At 37.3% G+C, this 22,431-nt stretch overlaps 1 protein-coding gene across 1 annotated transcript in view; it reads left to right on the top strand.

Moving 5' to 3' along the window:
• The window catches only part of Agbl1 (ATP/GTP binding protein like 1), a 912,025-nt gene that overhangs the window by 606,479 nt on the left and 283,115 nt on the right, over positions 1-22,431 (top strand). The gene's annotated exons all lie outside the window — the stretch shown is intronic.

Genomic DNA, 22,431 nt, shown 5'->3' with positions numbered 1-22,431 from the left:
GCAAAGGAAAATAGCTTTAGATACTTAAGTGACAATAGAATTTATTCTCATAATTGTTTTAATAGCTTTTGTATAATCCTCATCGCTATTATGAGATATAAAATGTATTTATCAAATCTGTAATCATTATGCCAAAAAATCTGAATTACTGTAATATTTTGTATAGTGTTAAAACTGTAACTTTAATTGTAAAAAAATATTTTTAATTAAAAATAAATAAATTACTAAATAAATAAGTAAATAAAATAAAATAAAATAAACCTTACCCTAAAGCTAAGGGAAGGCAAAACCGCAGTTAGAATGCTAACCTCTTCACAGGAAACACTTGATCTTTGGTAGAATGATGGAAGGTTTTGGCTGATAATCATACCACCAAGATTTCATTCTGAGCCGCTCCGAACCACAGACACAGTGAATGAGTGATGAGAAATAGATGAGGGGTGCAGCAATGGAGGAGTTCTCACACCCCTGAATATGCAGGCATCTAGGGTATCTTTAGACAGTTGACCCAAGGACTGCCAGAAAAATCTAAATTTAGTCTTTCATATGATGGCATAGTATTTGTATACACATCCCTTTATGTACTTTTAGTAATTGCCAGATGACTTGTAATACTGAACATAATGCAAATGCTATGCTACATTACTTAGGAATGTAGCACATTATTATATGCTGTATTACTTAGAATCATAGTAAGAAAAATAAGGTCAACACAGATATGATTTAGCCACAAAATGTTCTTAATTTGTGGCTTGTTGAATCCGAAGTTGTTGATCCTTTCTATCTTTGGGTAGATTCTAGTGTGTTATTTAAGCCCCACTCTTTGACTATGGTTTCATATGCAGTGCATTCCTCTGGAAAATAACAATGCTAATTTATTCAAGGACCCAGATAAAGGCTTTGTAGAACAAATTCTAGTGTTTTCTAACTTTCTTATTCAAAATCTACATGCATTTGCAGAAGGGAGCAGATGGCAAGTATGGAAGTAATATGTTGGCACAACCTTTGTTTACATGCTTTCTCCTCTATGGCAAGGAGGATCATTGTGGTCATTAACTTTCCAGTACTCTCCATAATAAGGCTTCTTGAGGACTGAGCCATGTCTAGTTAGCCAGCCATGGAGAGAACAAAGATTATGCACAGTGTGTCTTTGACTAACTGGTAACCAAACAAATCAAAAGAGGGTTTCACAGAGCTCCATGCAGGGAGAGACTGTCGCTCTGGAATCTCCTTCAGTAAGGCCTTGCTCGGCTGTAAGGTAAAGTTTCAACAGTTTCTACTTTTCAAAGAAAAACAGTTTTAGAGTGACTTGTGTTAAACAGAAATTTATACTCACAGTCTGCCAGAAGGGAGAGCGTATCCATCCATCCAAGAGGTACAGGAAGGAAATGTTTTAGCCATTGACACAATCACACCAGATGCATCCAGTGGGACAGTTCTGGGCTGATCCCAATCTCTGGAAATGTGTTTTTTTTTTTTCCCCTGGGAACATGATCATTAAAGAGGTACAGGTGTATAAGGAGTGCAAACCACTCTCCCTCCCATTTCTATTTGAATTATAACTACTAGCGATTTGCCTTCCTGCAGTTTTCTCATATTTGGAGCACAACTGAGTACATAGTCAGAAGATAAAAACTGGACCAGTTAGATGACTCTGGTTTTATTCAACTACTGCTATATACATGAATGCCCTCACTGGCACTGAAGAGAAAACATGCAACCACAAACAGAGTGTAAGAATCACCAAAGAAACATTCTAAAATAGGAGATCAAAAATTTCCTGTTATTTTCCTTTCTCTTGGTTTCCTTTCTTCCTGTTTGTTTCTAAGTTTGTCAATTATCTTATACTGTGCATAATTCTGAGCATGTCTATCTTCTAGGGGAAGGCTGTTTCACTGTTAAGTCCGTAAGTGTTAACAAAAAACCCCACAGCATTCAAAAAATTTATAAGGCACTCATGTGCCATTAAAGGTCCAATAAAGGCTGTTGCAATTGTCAAGAGAAAGCAAGTCATTATCAACTTGTAGTAGTTAAGAAATGCTTTAAGAAACGATATGCTTTGGATACTTGGGGAGGTAGTTCAAGGTAAGGTTGGGGTAGATACTATGAGGAATGTCTAGCTATGTTTTTAAGAGTGGTTTGACTGGAGGGATGTATCCCTACAAAGAATAAATATGATTGGCAGAAAGATTGACAGATAATTCAAATATTGAGCAAGTTAGTTTGCTCCCTTATCCATCAACCTTCTCATCCACAAAATGTAGATAATTATGCTTACTCACATGGAGTTGCTATCAATAAGGACAAAAAGTAATGGAAATTTTAAGAAGGTGAATCACGACACCAGACTTTTCTCACCTTCCAGGTAATAGATCAAGTCATGACAGTCTTTGTTGGATGAGTTTGGAGATTCTTTTATACTGCATTTGGATGATGGTAATTGTGATTTATAGGGGGTCTTAATTCTATATTAAATACCAGTAAACTATTTCTACCATTTTAAAACTAGGAAGGGATAAGAAACTATGACAGTATTAAATTTTACCCCAATTACTTAAAATTTATATGAATATGTGCATTGCTGACATTTTTAGGAGTGTATCATCAAAGTTAATGTTGCCTTAAAAGTAAATATATATCATCTTGGATCTTAGGGGCATGGTTCATTCACATCATTCAAATCAATTTCCCCCCCTTACACACTGTTGTATAGTTCTAAAGAAAAAAGTTGTTGTTTGTTAAGGTTATAATTATATATCACTCCTGGTTCTTCATTGAAGGAAATATCCAGTGGACCTCTACTTAACCATACTTTGATAGTGATTTTCTAAGTACTTTACACATCAAAAAACATACAACCAAACAACAACAACAACAACAAAATTCTGCTAATGTAAGGCTTAGTTGTGGCTTTAGACAGTTGACTTCTGTAGCCTGGTTGCTTTCCTTCTGTCTTGTTCTCTCGTTTATGGAAATCTCTGTTTTCCTTTCCATAGCCATTGTACAATAGCTCTTCTTCACTATACCCTGAGCTCTCCTGTTCTTCATTAGTTGGACTCCAATATAGACAGAAACAGGAAACAGGAGTTAGAAAGCTAAAGGAGACCTTCGTAATGTAAAACTTAGCCATGTGCACTTGTAGCTTTTAGAAAAACAATCACATGTTCTCCTTGGCATGTTTCCTTTGCAGCTAGCATTGGAGAAATCTTACTATTTTTCCCAGGCACATTACTTGAAAGACACTGGGAGATAGAGATAATTTGAATTGTTAATATCCAGAGAGATTTGGAATACTTCACGTCTCCACTCAAGTTTGGAATCACAAATAACAGACTAGATTTTATGTGTCAGACTTTGTGTTTCTTTTCTCCCTTCCTCTATGAAGCCCTGTTTTCTGGTCACATTGATTCCTTGGTTCTTACCTTATTGTATTTGAAGAGTACCAGGTTTCTTTATTCTAACTGCTAATGCCTTCTAGACTCTTACCATCTTCATTGATGAACTTGATTTCTTTCAATAACATGCTTACTACCCACCACGGTTCTTCTATAAGCCCCAAGTAGCCTTATAGGTCTCATCTGTATTTCAGAAAAGTAATGTCAACCTGGGATAAAATCAACTTTCATAAGCAATAAAAGCCCATGGACGCCTTCCAGCCAGTTGGTTTTCCCACCCTGGTAAGGAATTGTTTCCTCCTGCACAAGTGTTCTTTACTTTATGAAGGTTTCTGATTATTATTCTGAAAGAGCCTTCTCTTGTGGCATTAGTAGGAAATCACATTGTCAATTTATTTATACTCAGCCTCAGGGCAAAGCCACTGTGATGTGGAAAGCTATTGTGATGCAGAAAATGTTTTTTATATATATATATATATGTGTGTGTGGGTGTATGTGTATTTTCTCCATATATACACATAAATATTGACTGTAGGTCATGTGTAGAGTAGAAATTCATTGCCTCATGGGTTGACAGTAGGATATAAAAATATAGAAATATGTAATATAGCCAACGGAGGTCAAGTATTCAAACTCAACGATAATAATTTTCCCCAGAAATACCATGTCCTATGTGTAATCATAGTGTTCTTTTTGTGTGTTCCTGCTTAACCCATATTTAATGTGGTGGGCTGGCCTTATATCATAGGGAGAGGCATATCTCTTTTATGTCCTTTAGTTTTGAGACTGAGGAAATGGAGCACTGACACAGGAATGTCAGAAGAGAAATGAGAATCAAGAGTGTCTGATGGGCTAAAAGCCATGATATCTTGGAAATTACCATGTCCTTAAAGCCTGGGGAGCCGAGTTTTGACTATAGCTCTTCTGATGATGTTCTGAGTTAAGGTGCTAATCTTTCAATCCCAACTTTAGAGTTAGAAATATGAGACCTCTGGTTTTGGGGGCCACAGTAGGTTACAATTGGAATCCTACCCAGATACTCTAGAAGATAGTAATATATTGAATGATTATAGTGATGATGGCTGAGAGACCAAGTTAGAGTAGGGTCAGTTGTCTGCAGGATGTGCATTCCCTGTAGAGCAGAGGTGTGTCTTGAGTAAAAGGGAGATTAGAATGGTGCTTCATACAGCCTAGTTATCTGAGTGGTAAAGAAACACCAGCAAAAATATGGGCGTGACATTCAATCCTGATTATCAGTTTAACTGGGTTTAGAATCACCTAGAAAACTGGAGGTATACCTATGAGGGTATTTCTAGAGAGGATTTACCGAGGAAGAAGATGGATCATAAATGTGAATGACACCATCTCATAACCTAGGGCTCAGACTAAGAGATAAAAAGGGGAGAGTTGAAAGCCAACATCTCTCTTTCCTCTGCTTCATGCCCATCATGAAGGAGCTTCTTTACCCTACACTTAGATGACCATGTTTAATTTCACAATGGGCACAGGAAAATGGAGCCAACTGATCATAGACTGAACCCTTTGAAATTGTGAGCCAAAATACATAATTCTTTTCTAAAGTTTTCTTGTTTACAGGGAAAGGAAAAGTAAAAACCCGAAAGATACTTGTTCACTGTGAAAAGAAAGGTAGCAAACACAATGGGAAGAGAAATGCTCTATAGGATCTGGAGCAACTACCTACGGTAGTGTTTTATTTTCCAGGGTCAAGAAAAACAGAGGTAAGAAAGGTAAGAAAACCCATGAATAGAAAGTTCCAGAGAACAATTGTGTATATGTTCCACTATCCTCCAGCCAGAAGCTTTCCGAACCCACCATGTAAGACTGGACTGGACTTTTATTATTTTACGGCTTTTTGGGGGGTCTCATATATGATACCCAAAAAGTAATAAATTCATTTATAAGAGATATTAACTCACACCTCTCTCTTCCATCTTGTCCACAGAAGCTTCCATTTCACTCCCAGATTTGAGTAGGAAAGGCTTTGCCTTTAAATAGAGTTTAAAATATGTGTGTACTTCATAGGATATGGCTCATTTGATTTCCTGTCACATTAGAGCGAGAATTCATGTGATCTGCCTGAGCTCACTCAGGAGCATCAGGGAGAGTACTTTGAGAGAGAAAATCTAAAGGAAAAGAATTCAGGATAGAACAGGTTCAAGGAAGATCATGGTAACTTCCTCTTTGTATGAGTAGAGCATATGCTTGTTGGTGGGTTGGCTGTACTGTACACAAAGGGAAATGTTTATAAGGGCAGAAATAAACCAGGACTGTACAGTTACTAAAATGATCTGCTAATTTAATCCTTATCCCACCTCTTCGTCCACACCCTCAAGATGTTCCTAAAAGAGAATTTGGTTTTTTTCTCATTTTAAAATATTTTATTTATTATTTTATTTTATGTATATGAGTATATTGCCTGCATGTATGTAAGTGCACCCACATCGTGCAATGCCTGCAGAGGTCAGAAGAGAGCCTCGGATCCCCTGGAACTGGAGCTGTGGAGAGTTGTAAACCACCTTGTGGTCCTCTATAAGAGCAATCAGTGTTCTTAACTGCTGGCCATTTCTCCAGGCCCTCCCCTAGAATTTTTATGATCTAAGACTCATTCCTTCCAGTCCCAAACTTCCACTGAATGATGTAATGGCAGTGGTGCATTAATAGAAAGCACACAAAATTGCTGTTATTCTGTTTATTAGTGGATGCCATTTTCAGAATCATTAATAACAGCCTATTAAGTAGTTGTGGGATTGATGAATGAGATGAAAGAGGGAGATTTTTTTGGTGTCCTTGTATGACTTTGCTTCAGGTCAGGACCCTGTGCCACAGCCTGCCCTTGCAGGAAGATCTGGGACAGGTTCATCTCCCTGCCCCATAGCAGGGATTTCTCTCAGGTGGAGTATCAGCTGCCTCCTCCACAGAATTTCCACAGCATGCTCCCATGTTTAGATATCTGCTGCTGCATCTTGAACTTCCTAAGCCTTTGACTGACAAGTCAACCCAGTTCTTCTGCAAACAACACTGTAACCTGAACAGTCTGCCTTATGTAAAAATGAGAGCTAATAGAAGTCAGAGGCAGGCAGCAAGAAGACAGGGCTGATTGGAAAGGGCATCATTAAAAAATAAAACATCCCTCCCTGTTTGAAGTGAACAAAGTCTGCTAACAAGGATCCTGCTTGCTGGGGTTTCCAGCTGTTCTCTCCTGAGCGCTTTGGTATCAAAGCTGTGTGGGCCGACAATAGGACTGTTTGCTTGGCTGCCAGAGCAATTACATCCTGGCAGTGCTCAGGTCTGTTACTGTGTTTATTACTATTATTACTTGTCTGCTCATGGATTCTGAAGGCCTGTCTACATCGACACAAACCCCAGGGAATCACCAAGCCATGGGCACAGTGCTGTCACTGCTCTGCAACTCTTGGATTGATATGAATTTAGTATGTTCCCTTTATCTCATAACCAAAGATATTTAGAAATACATTCTTAGGAAAGACAGTTTCCTGCAGAAAATGTCAGGTCTCCATTTCAGTCAGCACAGAGTAGAGGAAGAAAGGTATGTTAATTGTCGTTTGAAAAGATCTACTACCTATATTTTTGGACCAGATCTTTCTTCTTGCCTAAGGATCCAGAAGTGTATTTATGGAAAACTGTGTGCAATGGGTATTCTGTTATTACTTTACACACATCAAAAAAGACTTTTCATAAATACATTTGTGAAAAACTACAGATAAAATTTTCTTTCAGAAGTTCAGTGTACTTTACATTCATATTGTGTATCTTTACACACATATTAGCATCTTTTCAAATATACTTTCATTTGTCTAAACACAGCCTCATTTTAGAGAGATTAAGAAGTAATCTTCTGATCAGATGTGGTGCCACATGCCTTTAATTCTGTCACTTGGGAGGAAGGGGCAGGTTGATCTCTGTGAGAGTAAGTCCTGGTCTACATAGTGAGTTCCAGGCCAGGTAAGGCTACAGGGAAACCAAGACTCCAAAAACAAGCAAATGAACTCAAAAAATAAGGAAAGGTAGAAATAATCATCTGCAAGGTTAATTGCATTAATATCCCAATTTTCTCAATAAATTTTTCTTACTGAATTTTTTAGTTCAAACACTTAATCATTGACTTAATTTACTTATTGACTCAAATATAAAATTTTACACAGCAGTCATATTGCTTTTAAGCAGTGAGAGATGATTTTTCACAGCATTTGGTCATTGACTGAACTGAATACAAAGCTGTCCTATTGCTTCTGGTCCAATATTATGTTTGGATAATAACAGTGATGACAGCCACACAGTAATCTGCAAACCCTAGTGCATGTGAGCCCTTCCTATTTACATTCATTTTTTCCCCTCCAGTCTGTCCCTCTTAAATGTATTCAGTTCAACAAAATTTGAAGGAACGTAATAAAAATATTAATGAAGGAGAGAGAGTGACAAGAGATGCTCATGACGTGAATGTGTACGGGCCAGACAGGCAGCATTAATGCAAGGGACTAAGGAAGTATAAGAGGATTGCCGAGCCTGCTACACCTGCGTAGCTATATCACTTATAAAACTCTCTGAACAGGTAAGCATCCTGGCTAACCAGGCACACACCTTCCAAAGTCCAGCTTATGCCAGAAAAGTTGTTTCTTTTAAACATTCAAGCACATTCCCATTTTAGTGAAGCCTTCTCAGAAGATCCTTAGGGGTTGGCATCTTTTCTTGACCTTTTCAAGAGGTGAGCCATTAATGCCCACCCAGGTCTAAAATTATACTCAGCAAGCATCATGCTAGAGTAGAAAAATGAAGGAAAGTCTTTTGGGGATGTCAGACATGCAAGTCACCCCTGGGAACCGGAGCTGTGCTTCTTTCAGCCTACGTCCTGGAACACAATGAGAGCTAAACCAATGTGCATTAGACAAGTGAATTGACCACTGGCTTCCATAGCTATTTGCTGTTGATGATAATTTGACATAACCCTTTGTCAAACTTCACAAAATTTTCTAATTCTTCATGAAACTATGCATATCTTCTAAAAAGATGCTTGCCTGGAAACTAACATGCAATTTGAGAATAATCAAGTGTCCACAGATACTTCTTGGTCACTGGAATCCAACTAAACAAACCCTTTTGGTGAGAACCAGTGTTTCAGTGACCTATGCTTGTGGGAGAATATGCTAAGGTCTCAAAAGTATAGTGAGGCTTCACAAGATCTCCTTTGCAATTTGCCTTAGTACTCAGGTTGCTGTGTTTCTTATTCAGTATTCTGACAAACATAGCTGGATAGTCAAATTTTGGAACAAATTTTCTGTACTTAAAGTTCTGTATATTCATTCTTAAACTACTTTCCATATGAATTTTGTATGCTAGGAATGCTGTTTTTCTGTATTATCCTACTTAATAATTTAATGATACATAAAAAATATCTAACTTCCTTTGAATGTTAGTAATATTTTGTCTCTCTGTTTTATTTACACCATGTTGACCAGAAAAATAAAATTGATAGAAGCAAATAATTCACTTGGGAAAAAGAAAAGAGAATCAAAACCAAGAAGACATGAGTGATATTCACTTATACACATAGGTGCATAGATACACACATGGTGATTTTTACCAATTCTTCTATGCCTTGGAGTGTGATATGGTATGTACTAAATATCCCTGAAATAGGGGGCTGAGGTCATGGGTCAATAAGAAAAGTGCTGCAGTACAAGCATGAGGACCTGATTGTGGGTACCCAGCAGACAAGCCTAAGCACTGGGTGCACAGGGGCAGGGATAGGCAGATCCCTGGGGCTCATGGGCTAATCAGCCTAGCCTAGTGAGTGATTTCCATGTTCAGCAAAAGACTTGCTTCAAAAAATAAGGTATGGAGTGATAAAGGAAGATATCCAGCATTTACCTTTGGCTTCCACACACACACATTCACCTTCATACATACATGTACATACCGGCATGATCATAGATACATGTCATACACACGCACACACACACACACGATTTAATTCATGTGCAGGGTATTTGTTCCTTAAACCTCATTGTCATGGAAATACTACAGTGGTAGAGAATATTTTTCTGTCTTAAAAATGAAGGTACTGAACTTGAAGGGGTTCTGAACTTCAATGTGGTTGTTTAGGCAGAGAGTGGCAGATTTGGGATTCAGATCCAAGAGAGCCAATTACTAACAAACTCTGTGCTACTCAACAAGAGGGCCTACCTGGGAACCATATACTCAGATGCAATGCCAATCAAAGCATCTGTTGATTCATTGCTCGTGAGCTGTGGCTCCATAGAATGCCATAGTTATATAAGAAGCCAATCTGAGAATATCAACAAATACAAGCACAGTGCTTCCTTCACTGTTAAATCAACTAAACTAAAAATCTGCTTAGTTACAAGATTGGTTTCCCCTCCGGTTTAGGCCTCTTATTTCATCAAAGACACAAATTCATGAACATTTCATAGCAAGCATTGATGTACAGACCGCACTTTGAAAACTACTGGATTTGAATGGTTTTAATGGTGATTCTGGCAATGTGACTGGCAAAGGCATGCATAGTGGACCCCTCTCCTGGTAGATAGCATGAATGTGGGAAAGTAGAAGCCGCAGCTTCATGTTCATGTCATTCCATTCAGGTACTGAAAAACTCAAGCCTGGAAAAGCAGAACTCTGCTCCATTGCTATGACCAGCCCTGTTCTAGTTTATCTATGTCTTTTTCAAACGAGTTTCTCAAAATAATGACTATCACCCATGGTACCAATGGGGAGAGCAGCATCTTTTTCCTTCTCCCACCAATCTGTGAGAGTAGAAGGAAAATTCCAAATTAGATATGTGAGAACTCACAGAGGTCGAGACCTGGCAATATCATTCTTTTGATACCACTTAAAATAGCCTTCAGCTGATTTGAGGAGATGGGAGAAAAACTGAGTGATCAAAAGTCCAAAAAGATTAGTGTAGGGTAGTGAGTGGGAAGAGTGAAAAAGGAGACCCTCTGCCATTTCCAGAAACTGGGTTGTGCATGTTCCTGTGCCATCCTGAGAGCGCCCTGGAGCTCCTTAGTGGAGGCACAAGGAAGGGAGTGGGGAATATGGAAGTCGAGCTTCTGGGACACAGAACCTGTAAAAAGGGATCACCTCCTTGGACAGTGACAGGGATGGCAGAGTATGGAGCCTCTAGTGGGAGAGGAAGGCTGTCTACCTGACGAGTTTGTATTCATGCTCAGATGCCGAGGAGCTCAGAAGGTGGGAGACTGTGACCAGTGATAGTCATGTATATAGTCATGTCAATTGCTTTGGAATGAATTCTTCTGTATGAAAAAAAAATTAAAAAACTAATGATTAAAAAAACAATAATTAGTAGATGTGAAAAACATTACCATTGAAATCTACCTGATGACTGTAACCGACTGTGACTAGTAATAATCAGATATATAGAGATTAGAAACACATGTGCAAACATCTTAATGCCAATTGCATTAAAAATGAATTTTTCTGTATGAAACTGTGTATTTTAATAATGAAATAAAGATCTTTTTTAAAGTTTAAAACTTCATTTAATTTTGTCTTATAGGGTTTATACTGAGTACAATATTGTATAACTGTAATAATTCAACTGTAAACCTAAAAATTTACAGCCAAATTTGAAAGAGATGCATCCTACCTCAGGAAACCATTATTGAATATGTCAATTGTCTTGTAATGATATGCTTCTTCTAAGTATGTTGTTATTAAATAAATAATTTTTAAAAATTAAAAAAAAAGACTTACCCTCCCAAAAAAAGGGATCACCTCCAGATTTCCAAAAGCTTTTGAGACACAAGTATGTGAAGTGTAAATCCTTCATGTTGTACTTGCTTAGAACCAGGGGACAAGTTCTTCATCTTTGTACTGGTTCTTAACTATATAACTCTGCACAGAGCATTGACAGTTTATGCATCCATGGATCAGAGAAATGAGCTCACTTCAAACTGTAGGCTATTTAAAGATATAGTCTCTCTTTTACAATTACCATTGGCTATGTGCTCTAGAGAGGCATGAAAGGCAATCACAGAGGACTGTGCTGTCTGCTGTGTGGTCATTCATAGTGTAGGCACAATTTCCCCAATGAAAGGCCCAGAAAGCCCAACATAGAAATGAAGGACATATTTGAAATCCAGCTCACACCTTCAGCCCTGCTGGTCCAGTCAATCTATGGTCTTTTTTCAGTTACTAAGGAAACAGTTGTCGGTAATGGACAAGGATGCTTAAGCTGAAAGGATGGGCGCAGAGGGTGCTTTGTACATAGGAGCCCATCAGATGGAGTCTGGCAGAGACACCAACATGCTCTGTGATTGATTCAGTCCTCAGCATGAAAGCATTAGAGTCCATTTGATGGGGTCGATATGCTGGGATGCTGGGGAACCTGTCCACCAGCCTTTCTCTTTCTTCTCTGCTGCCTATTAGAGTTCTCAGCTCTGTGTAGCTGAATTGACTCATTTTAACTTCCCTGCTGTGTGCATGTCAAGGTGAGGGATGCACAAACTTAATTCTAGTTCACAGCTCCTTCAAAACTATTTAAAACTCCAAAGTTGGGTCTAGAGAGATGGCTCAGCTATTAACAGGGCATGCTGCTCTTTCAGAGGACCAAAGTTCAATTCCCATCAGCTGTATCAAGTGGCTCACAACCTCTTCAAACTCCAGCTCCAGGAAATTCAACAACTTTCACCTCCACTGATACCTGCACCTATGTGCACATATCTCACATAGGTATGTACATACACAGAATCAAAAATAATAAAAATGTTTAAAAACAAAACACCTCCAAAGTCACTGTTTCTCAACACTGGTATTTCTCTGGTATTTCTCAACACTGGTAAAGTCTCTGAGAATGTTTCTAGGAAGAGTTCTGAGTAAATACATGTCTCACTGCTGTAACTAGACCTTAAGTTATAAGACATTTACACCCCAAGGAAAATAGTAAAATTCCAGTGGCTGCCCCCAAAGAAGTTCACAAGAATCTAAAGGATTGCAAGCATTGTTCAAGAAGAAAAGTGGAAGTTTAGTAAACTGGCTATGAAATGCAAACTAAACAACACTGAGAGTTCATCAGCATAGAATCCATTCAACAGACAATATCAGATGATGATAAGATTTTAACAGTCCGGCTACTATAGAAAGAAATACAGATGCCCTTCCAATTTGATCAAAACACCTTATATGCATGTTTGAAATTCTCAATAAAGTTTTTGTAAAAGTTAAAAAAAAAACGGAAAATAGAAAATTGATTTAGCATATGACCAGTTGTGTCATTTTATAGTGCTTACTCAGAGGACTCTAAGTCAATATATCAAAGAGATACTTGCACACTCATTTTTATAGCAGCACTATTCACAATAGTTAAGTTATGGGACCAACTTTGGGATATAGATGAATTTTATTCAGCCATAAAAAAGAACAAAGTTATGTTGTTCCAAGAAAATGGAAACACCTGGACATTATCATATTAAATGAATGAAGTCGGAAAGACACATATCACATTTTCTTTCATTATGTATCTCAGATTTTATACGAACACATAAAGTCATGTATGCATGTATATATGAAATGAAAGTACACATGAAACAACCTAGAGGAGTGAAGGAGGATGACAGGAGGGAGCAAAGGAATGAGGGCAGTACCAAGGAGCTGTCTGAGGGGATAGAATTGAAGATCATTAGATCCCATATGCAAGCAGTAGTAGGTAAAAGGAATGTACACCAATTAAATCCTGGAGATTTCTTTTGTCAACATTAAACATTTATGTTAATTTAATTGAATCTAACAATTTTTAAAAGTCATTTTACATTCAATTTTATCATAAACTTGAAGTTTCTTATTATATAAAATGAAATATCAGTTCAGATAAACAACTTTTTCAGGACTATCTGCATTCTTTGATTAACCACCAATAAAGAAAATGCTCCAAGAAAATATTTAAGCCATGTAAACTCACCTTGCATAGCTTACCACTGTTAAACTTTTAAAGCATAGAGACCACTTTAAAAATTTGTGAAATGCTGTCTTGTGGACATGACATTGCTATTGCACACATGAACCCACAACAGCTGTGGTTCCTTTCTCAAGACCTGTAGAAGACCAAGCTAGTTACAATTTCAGCATGGATGGAGGAGGAACTCCCAAGGACCCACCGCAGCTAGTAACTAATGGCAGTTGATGAATCCTAGGGGAGTAAGAGTCACTTTCCCTTTGAGCTATGATCACTTCTAGGTTCCTCATGCCTTAGTGTTGATCCCACAGAAGTGCACATATGGGATGTACTAACTGGATTCAGTGGATATAAAAAAAAATTAAAGGGTGTGAAGTTAGGAGGAAGATGTATTAGGGGGACCTGGATTTAGTTAGGGAAGAGAGAGGGAATGAATGTGAACAAGACATTGTATACATGTATGAAATTTTCAAAAGAGACTTTCATTAATTGAAATTGGGACCAGTTGGATATACTGTCCTGTGATCAACTTCCTGTGTTTTGATACTACATCCTGAGCATCCCTACAGGGTCATCAGAATGCACTATGATGTTAACATTCTATAATAAGAACGCACTTGTGGTTATTTAACTAGTGGTCTACATTTAAGGTTCCCTCTCTTGTTCATCTTACGATTAATTCTTCTTATTTTTTTATGTGTATGCGTGTATTGCCTGCATGTATGTAAGTGCACCCATGCGTGCAGTACACAGAGAGGTCAGAAGAAGGTGTCAGATTCCCTGGAACTGGAGTTACAGATAGTTGTTAGGCAACATGTGAGTGCTGGCAATCGAACCCAGGTCCTCTGCAAGAGCAGTCAGTGCTCTTAACCCCTGAGCCATCTCTCCAGCTCCCCTTATGACTAATTATTAAAATTAGCTTCTGGAGCTAGGTGTAGTGGTATACCCCTTTAATCCCAGCATTGGGGATACAAAGGCAGGAGGATCTCTGTGAGTTCATAACTAGCCTAGTCTATCTACTTAGAGAGTTCTAGGCCAGCCAGGGCTACACAGTGAGACCGTCTCAAAAATCTTCACTTACTGTACTTGGAATTCTGAGTGCTTTTGGAATACATTTCCAAATTGTCTTTTTGATTAACACAGCGATTGTACTTCTGTTGATGAGGGAATCGATGGTTGAGTATTTCCAGTCTTCCCAGGCATAGTGTTATCCTCTGTAGGATAAAGATGAGCCTGAATGGAGAAGTAAATTGTGCTATTGTATTGATATACTCATTTAATTTAAAAATTTTTGTTGACTTTTTGTGTATTTCATACAGAACATCTCAAACAATCTCAATCTTCTTTATACCCCCGTCCCCACTGGCACCCTCCCATAGCCCCCGCCTCCCACTGGAACCAATATTCTCTGTCATCCCTGTTAAGGGCCACTGTGTTTTCAGTGTCCCCAGCTGTTCCCCAGTGCAAGTCCATCCACTGTATCTAGTCAGCCCGTCTAGAGTCCCTTGTTTTAGGAAGATCAGATCTTTCTCACCTAGCAGCAATCAGTTGCCAATATTCTTCAGACAAGATTGTGGTCATTTGTTCTTTTTCCTAGTTCTATGCTGGATAATTGTCTGCCTAAGTTTGCATCAGTGTTGTGTATGCTGACACAATTGCCATAGAATCACTTAAATTTTATATCAAAGGAATTTAAATTTTCTTCACTGAATTGCTGCTTATTTTGTAGTTTGCCTGTAGTTTGTGATATTTCAGGCTATTCAGACATATAATATCTTTTTTTTTACTGTTTCTTTCCAAATTTTCAATATTTAATTTTGCATTTTCCAAGGTCTGTCCTGATTTGTATATTCTATTTGATCTGCCTCCCATGATTGCATTAATCCCATCACATTTAATGACAGGCTTACTTCAAGATGTTGGGTTTGGTTCCAGATCACTACAATAAGGTGATTATTGCATAATGTTTTTAGGTTCCCAGTGCATACAAAAATTCTTATTTTCTATGGGGCTGGAGAAATGCCTCAATGGTTAAAACCACTGACTGCTCTTGCAGAGGACTGAGTTTGGTTCCCAGCATCCCCATGGTGGCTAACAACTGTCCATAACTCCACTTCCAGGCTTCCAACGCCCTTTTCTGACCTCCATGGACACTGCTGACATGAATGCACACATATACATGGAGGCAATACACTCATACACATAGAAATAAATAATAACTAAAACATGAAAAAATTGTTTACTATGTAGTTTAATCTCTTAATTGTTTAACAGCATCACATTTAAGGAATGTACATACCCTAATTAAAGTGCTTTATTGCAAAAATTGCTAGTCATTAATGACCAGTTGGAGAAATGGTGCCAATAGACTTGCTGATAGGCAGTTACTGCTAACCTTAAATTTGTTAACAAAGAAACAAGTACCTTGTTTTCTGAGAGCAAAATAGGAAAGTGTGATAAAATGAGATATCCTTATCTTATTTTTAAAAATATTTTATCATTTTTAAGTTTATATGTATGAATATGTTGCCTACATGTAAGTAAGTGCACCTGTGTTATGTGATGCCCACAGAGGTCAGAAGAGGGTGTCAGAGCCCCTGAAACTACAATTAGGGATGATTGATAGTGGCTATGTGAGTTCTAGGAATCAAACCTGGATCTTCAGCAAGAGCAACCAGTGCTCTTGACTGCTGAACCATCTCTCAGCCTTGAAATATGCTTATTTTAAAAGGTATCACTTTCCATTTTTCCTATCTGTAAATGAAAACCCCATTAATATTATCATTTACTTTATATGCTAAGTTTATTCTGAAATGAGAATTTTTGCCATGTGTTCCTCTGAAGTGGAATTAGTTTGCCAAGTCTGAAAATCCTGTTGGTGCTTTGATTTCCTTTGCTTTTATAGACAAATATGAGGAGAATTGATGTTTCATAGTGCGGGGCCTGCTGTCCCAGAATTCAGTGTATTCCTTTATTGGTTTAAATATTCCCTGTTATCTCTTGATGAAGTACTAGGATATATCACATAACCCACAGATATTTATCACTAATAACGTTCTCAGATATTTTATAGCTAGATTGCTATTGTGAATGGAATTTTTGTTATACTTAATAATTTATTTCGGTGTTTTGGAGAAAGAAAATTGATTTCTGAATATTTAATTTGTTCCTTGTCTGCTTACTCAGTTCTTCCTGTAGTCTAATACATTTTGTGTTCTAGTTGATTCTTTGGTTGTTTTAGCATATTATCAGTCCTCAAATGATGATAATGGGGTTCCTCCTTTTTTAGTATGTATAGCTCATTTTTCTTATTGAATTTTCTGAAACTTTTCAAATAATGGTAAATAATAATGGTGAGAGTAAGCTATAATTTAGGTCATAGCTTTAAGAAGGACTGTGTTACAGTTTTTGAGTTTACATAAGCACTTGAAATTATTGATGATAACAATGAAGACATTTATTATGTGCATGAATCAAGTATTAATTTACACAACATACACACACACATACACACACACACACACACACACACACCTTATTTCTGTTGCAATCATGAGGAAAACGAAGCACTAAAAGATTTTCTTGGTTTTTGTTATGACTAAAATGCTGTCTGAATGTGAAGCAAATCTAACCAGAACCAGTGGCTAAAACCCTGTAGGAGAATCTAGTTCTACCATTCTGCTAAATTGACGCAGTATCCCACTGTCTTCTGAATACCTATCCTTATATGTGAAGATTAGTGAAATTCTCACACTTCATTGAAAAAGCTTCTTTTTGAGTGGAGAGAGGGTATTACACAGAACAAAAATTGGTGCAGAGAATAAGTGACTATGAAGTGCTCATCCCTAAACGAAGCACCTATATCACAAGCCCTAGACCAGAGGGCATTTCCACATTTCTAGCAGTAAATCTAGTTCATTCAAAGCAATAACATTTGTTTGGCATACTCACATTGTATCCATTTTAGCTTCAATATTTCTTCCTAGAATATCATCTCTCCATACATGTTTACAGTGTGTTCAATGATGCCCAGTTTTATAAAAAGAAATCAGATTTGCCAGAGGTTGCTGTAAGTCTTCAAAGTCCAGCACCATTCCTTTATGCTTATGTCTGGAGCTTTGTGGCAAATGCAGAGGATCCCACAACGTTTGTTTCTGGACTGGACACCATCACATAAAGACAGGACCATGAGATGGCAGCATTCATCAGTGAATAAGTAAAGCTATAGTCTCTGAAGGGAGAAAATAGGTATATATAATTGGCCTGGGGCAGAGCAGCCAAGCCTGTATTTGTTATTTCTAGACACAACCCTCCTTGATATAGGTTTGGATTCACAATTCACAGTACAGTTAAGCTCAAAAGGACTTCAGTCAGTGCTTTACTTATAATAATTTTGTATAAATTGTACCCCTAAAATGTCAGAAAGAAAAATGGGACATTTTAACTAGAGAAGAAAGCTTTAAAACCAAATCACAAAAGTATTTTTTCAAAGTTTAAAAGATATATACTTAGAAGTTGAAAAAAATCATAAAACAATTTAGAAGAAAGCCTATGTTATTAACACACCATAAAAATGAAAAGAATGTATAATGTCCAGGTTGAATGCATATGAATGAATGATTAGGCAAAGCAACGTAAAATAACTATGTTTCTGAAACTTTTTCAGATGGCTGTATTAACAAGAAGATTCAATGTAGTTGGAGAGAAAATTATTGAAGTGAACATTTTATACAAATATATCTTGAATTTACCATAACAGAAGGAAGAAGTTAAAAAGTTAATTGTAAGGTTAAGTGGTATGAAGGGTGAAGTATAAACAAACTTCAGCTTAATAGTCACGTTCTTTCTTTCCTTGTGGGGAATAAAGGAGAGGCAATATTAAAAGGATAATGAGGACTGGAGAGATGGCTCAGGGGTTAAGACCATCAACTGCTCTTACAGAGGACCCAGCTTCAATTCCCAGCACTCACATGGTGGCTAACAACTGTCTGTAACTCCAGTTCCAGGGGTGGGATCCAGCACCCTCTTCTGACTTCCGCAGGCATTGTGTGACATGTGTATTTATATACATGCAGGAAATAAACTCATTCACATAAAATTAAAAAATAATACATGCATAAGGAATACAAATGACATTTTTCTAAAAATGTTGAAAGACCATGAAAGTGTCAATGAATTCTAAATGAAAGAAATGAAAATGTAAATTTTCTTAAGAATGACAAAGATTAAGAGAAGACCCATTTAGTGGTATACTGTACCATTTTTATCATTTTGTAGAAAGCAGCAGTGTCCTAAAGTTTTCTCAACACAGTTGTAGAAACCTTTTTCTTTCAAATGTCTATAATTTACTGGAAAAGTACAGCAGTAAAGTCTGCAGTGTTTGAAGCTGTGGGGCTAGGTAGCCATCTCTTTTTTACTGTTAACTCTTCAGTGTAAATTGCATCATTACATAATTTGTATTGGGCTTTATTTTATCATTAAATCATGAGCATTTTCCATATTGCTAAATGGTTGTTATAATTATCATTTTAATGGCTTCATTATATCCTATCAAATTTATTCCATTATAATTTCCTTAGTCATTCCTCCTTTATTAGACATTTAAGGTTTTATTTCCCTCAAATTTTGATTATTACATATAACATTGGCATAATTTACATTTTTATGCATATAGCTTCACTTTTATTTTCAATCCGTTCATTAGGGATAGTTCCCTAAAGTGGCATTATTATGTCAAGTGTTATTGAGTACTTTCCCAAAAGGTGTGAATCAATTTATATTCTAACAGACATTTTGATATCCAACAATCTTTGGCATAAAGAGAGGTCAGGACTATGTATTACAGATTTGAATACATACTTAGTAATTTTCTGTGTATAAGATATTTTTATTTAAAAAGGTGAAATTGAGCTTGTTTCTGCAATAATTTATTTCAATGATTATTTTTCTTCTTTTGCTCACCAATTACCAGTACTTAACTGTTTAAATCTATGCGTTTTATACTCTCTGTGTCACTCACATCTAACAAATATTCTTTGGGTACATGGCTCTCAAGAAACACAGTTGATTATTGTGCCAGTGAACTGCATAAACTACTACCTTGAATAAAGAAGGACTTGTATGTTCTAGCAGGTTTGGGATCAAAATATCAAGGTGGGACATACCGTCATCTCATCTGACTCATTTCTAACCTCTTTTCTCTTGTCCTTCTCTCTTAAAAACATGGAATAAGCTAAAATGCTCTGATACCAGACTGTTATAAAGCTGGGGGTGGCTCTATGACTCTCTTCTGTCCAGTAAAATGTAAGCAAAAACATTTTAGTGGCTTCTCTCATCTCCTGTTCCTTTTCCTTTTTTGATGATGTGCTACATGGAGCTAGAGCAGCCTCTTTTCAGTCAGAAGAAAACTAGAAGAATGGCAGATGGTGTAGCCTTGAATTTAAGTTGTTGAAATAATGCCACGAACCTTCTACCACCCCCTTAATTTATGGACTATGAAAAACAAATTATTTATTTAAAATGAATTACTTTTCTATTGTTGGAATAAAGCACTGTGACCAAGGGAATTTATAGAAGGAAGCGTTTATTAGAGCTTATGGCTCCAGAGGGATCAGATTCCAGGGGAGCATGGTGGCATGGGTGGCTGGAGTAGAAAGTTTAGTGCTAACATCTTGAAGAAGGCACAGGAAGCAGAGACAGGGACTGGACATCTGGTCAGGTTTAAGAACTCTCTATAAGCCCATGCCCAGTGACATGTTTCCTCCAGCCAGGCCACACATTCTAAGACCTCCCAAAACAGTGCCACCAACTGGGGACAAGATGTTCAAATACTTAGAGAGCCTAAAGGGGACATTCTCATTCAAACCACCATACCAGTGTAGTCAGAATTTGTTATTAGCCATGGGACAGAATTACTAGTTAAATCATCTGAACCTGCTGTTAAAGAAGAAAGTTGATTTTCTATTTTATTTTTTTCTTTAATAATTAATTAATTTTTGAGACAGATTCTGCCTATAGCCCCAGCTGGCCTAGAACTCGCTACGTAGAACAAGTTGGCCTCCATTTCAGAGCTCTACCCCTCTGTGCCTCTGCCTAGTAGTGCTGGAATCGATTAAAGGCACTCTGCCTCCTCTCCCAGCTTTTACTTTTAATGTAACATAAATACAACTCTCTTTAAAAACTTACTACTGTGAGCTCAGTATATCTAACCATAGTAGAAGTCAGAAATCTGGTTTCTCATATCATACCCAGAGATAAGGATCATCTTCCATGAACAAAAATAATTCTTTTAAATGTTCATGAATTGTGACAAGAAAACATAATTTGAAGGCACTCATGAATTCTCTATGCTGACCAAATGCAAATGTCCTTTGCGCCCAAAGGACAAACTGCCAGAGCTTTGTGGTCTTGTTTGTTTATTATCAGGCATGGAAAATGTGCAATCTGATGGGTGTATATTTCATGCCTGGGATTTAGTGTTAAGTAAGAAAGAGGTACTACTCAATCCTGGTCCTTGAAGATTCATTTCCAGACTAGATCTTGAAAGTGAGAAGGGGTCATTTATGTAAACAAATAGTATTTTTTGATGCTATATGAAAGTAAATTAATAAAGTAGAAAGAAAAGCCAATTGAGGGCAAAAGGATATAGCAGACTTGCTCAGGTCTAATAGCTAATAAAGTGATACAAGTTCCTTTAGTTTTCCAGACTAGTGTTTTTATGATGCCAACTATTGCCTGGTATAAGCAGGCCAGCACTGGAATAAGGAGCAGTTTTCACATTATGTTATTATGCACTGCTGCTGTGTAGAGGTGGACTGGTGGTGATGAAATGGCCTCAGCCCATTAATAGTCTGAGCAGTATGGTATTTGTTTCCCTCAGGACTTGTGTCATCCTGTGCCAGATTTCCAGTGTGGAAGGGGTGTGTTACCTCTGTGGGAGGGGCTAGAGTTTTGCTCACATTTCTTGTAGACTTTCCCAGGGCCAGAAGTGTGTGATACGGACTTCCTTCTTCCTGACACAGCCCAGCCCTTCTCTAAGGAAGAAGAGAGACTATACAAGACTGGGCAAAGAGTCAGACCTTACAATTTCAGACATGGAAAGGGACTAAGGGATTTTTCTCTCTTTTTAGAAAGTGTTCTTTTGTGGACTTACGGAAAAAAAAGCAATTTGTTCAACATCCGTCTTTCCCTTGTACTGTTGCTGTTTACAGAGGAACTTGCTTCCTTCACCTCTGACGTCATGTCTCCTTTCTTTAGGAAACAGGTGTCAGAACAAGCAACAAATCCAATTTTCAAGCAGCTAAAACAGACTTCAGACTTTCTGAAAGTCTTCTGTGAGGCTTGGGGCTTCCCACTTTACAATTTTTGAGGGCTTATTTGGGGGTGAGAGGGACGTTTATATGAATCTTTAAAAAAATTATACTGCCCTATTTTTGTTCTCTATAATATAACACTGTTATCTGACTGTGAAAGTCTGTATTTTATTTTTACTTGAAATAGTGATTGTACATATTAATGGCGTACAGTGCTATAGTCTGGTCCATGTCTGATGATCAAGCAGGTTAATAATTATCACATCTATTTCATCACATATGTACAATGTTTTCTGCTGGTGAATTCAAAATCTTGTTATTTTGAAATATATAATAGTCAACTAGTAAATCGAATGCAACCTATTATTTTGCATGGTTACTACATTCTAGTGAAATACACAATAAATAATATGATAACATTTAATTAAATAAAATAATCCAGCACTGATTTTTTTATTTAGGTGAAATAAAATATTAGACCTTAAGTTTGTACTGAATTCCATAATGTCTTTATCAAGAAGAAAGCTCAGTGTATCTCTATCAGCTTATGGGGATTCTGAATCATTCCTCATTAAATGCTCAGGTGTCTGGAGAAGAGGATTATGATCCCATTTTACATATGAAGTGGCCAAGGGCAATACAGTTCCACAAGTCCAAGATTATACCATTAGAAAATAGTGAAACTGTGATTCAAATCCACTTGTGATCTTGTTTTGAAGAAAACACTTTCTACCTTATCGTATAACAGTCTGTC

Source organism: Nannospalax galili, unplaced genomic scaffold (assembly GCF_000622305.1).
Source record: "Nannospalax galili isolate Female #2095 unplaced genomic scaffold, S.galili_v1.0 scaffold63, whole genome shotgun sequence".
In the NCBI taxonomy this organism is placed as follows: Eukaryota; Metazoa; Chordata; class Mammalia; order Rodentia; family Spalacidae; genus Nannospalax; species Nannospalax galili.
The sequence above is the reverse complement of the archived record's forward strand: the minus strand, read 5'-3'. Positions and strand labels throughout refer to the sequence as shown.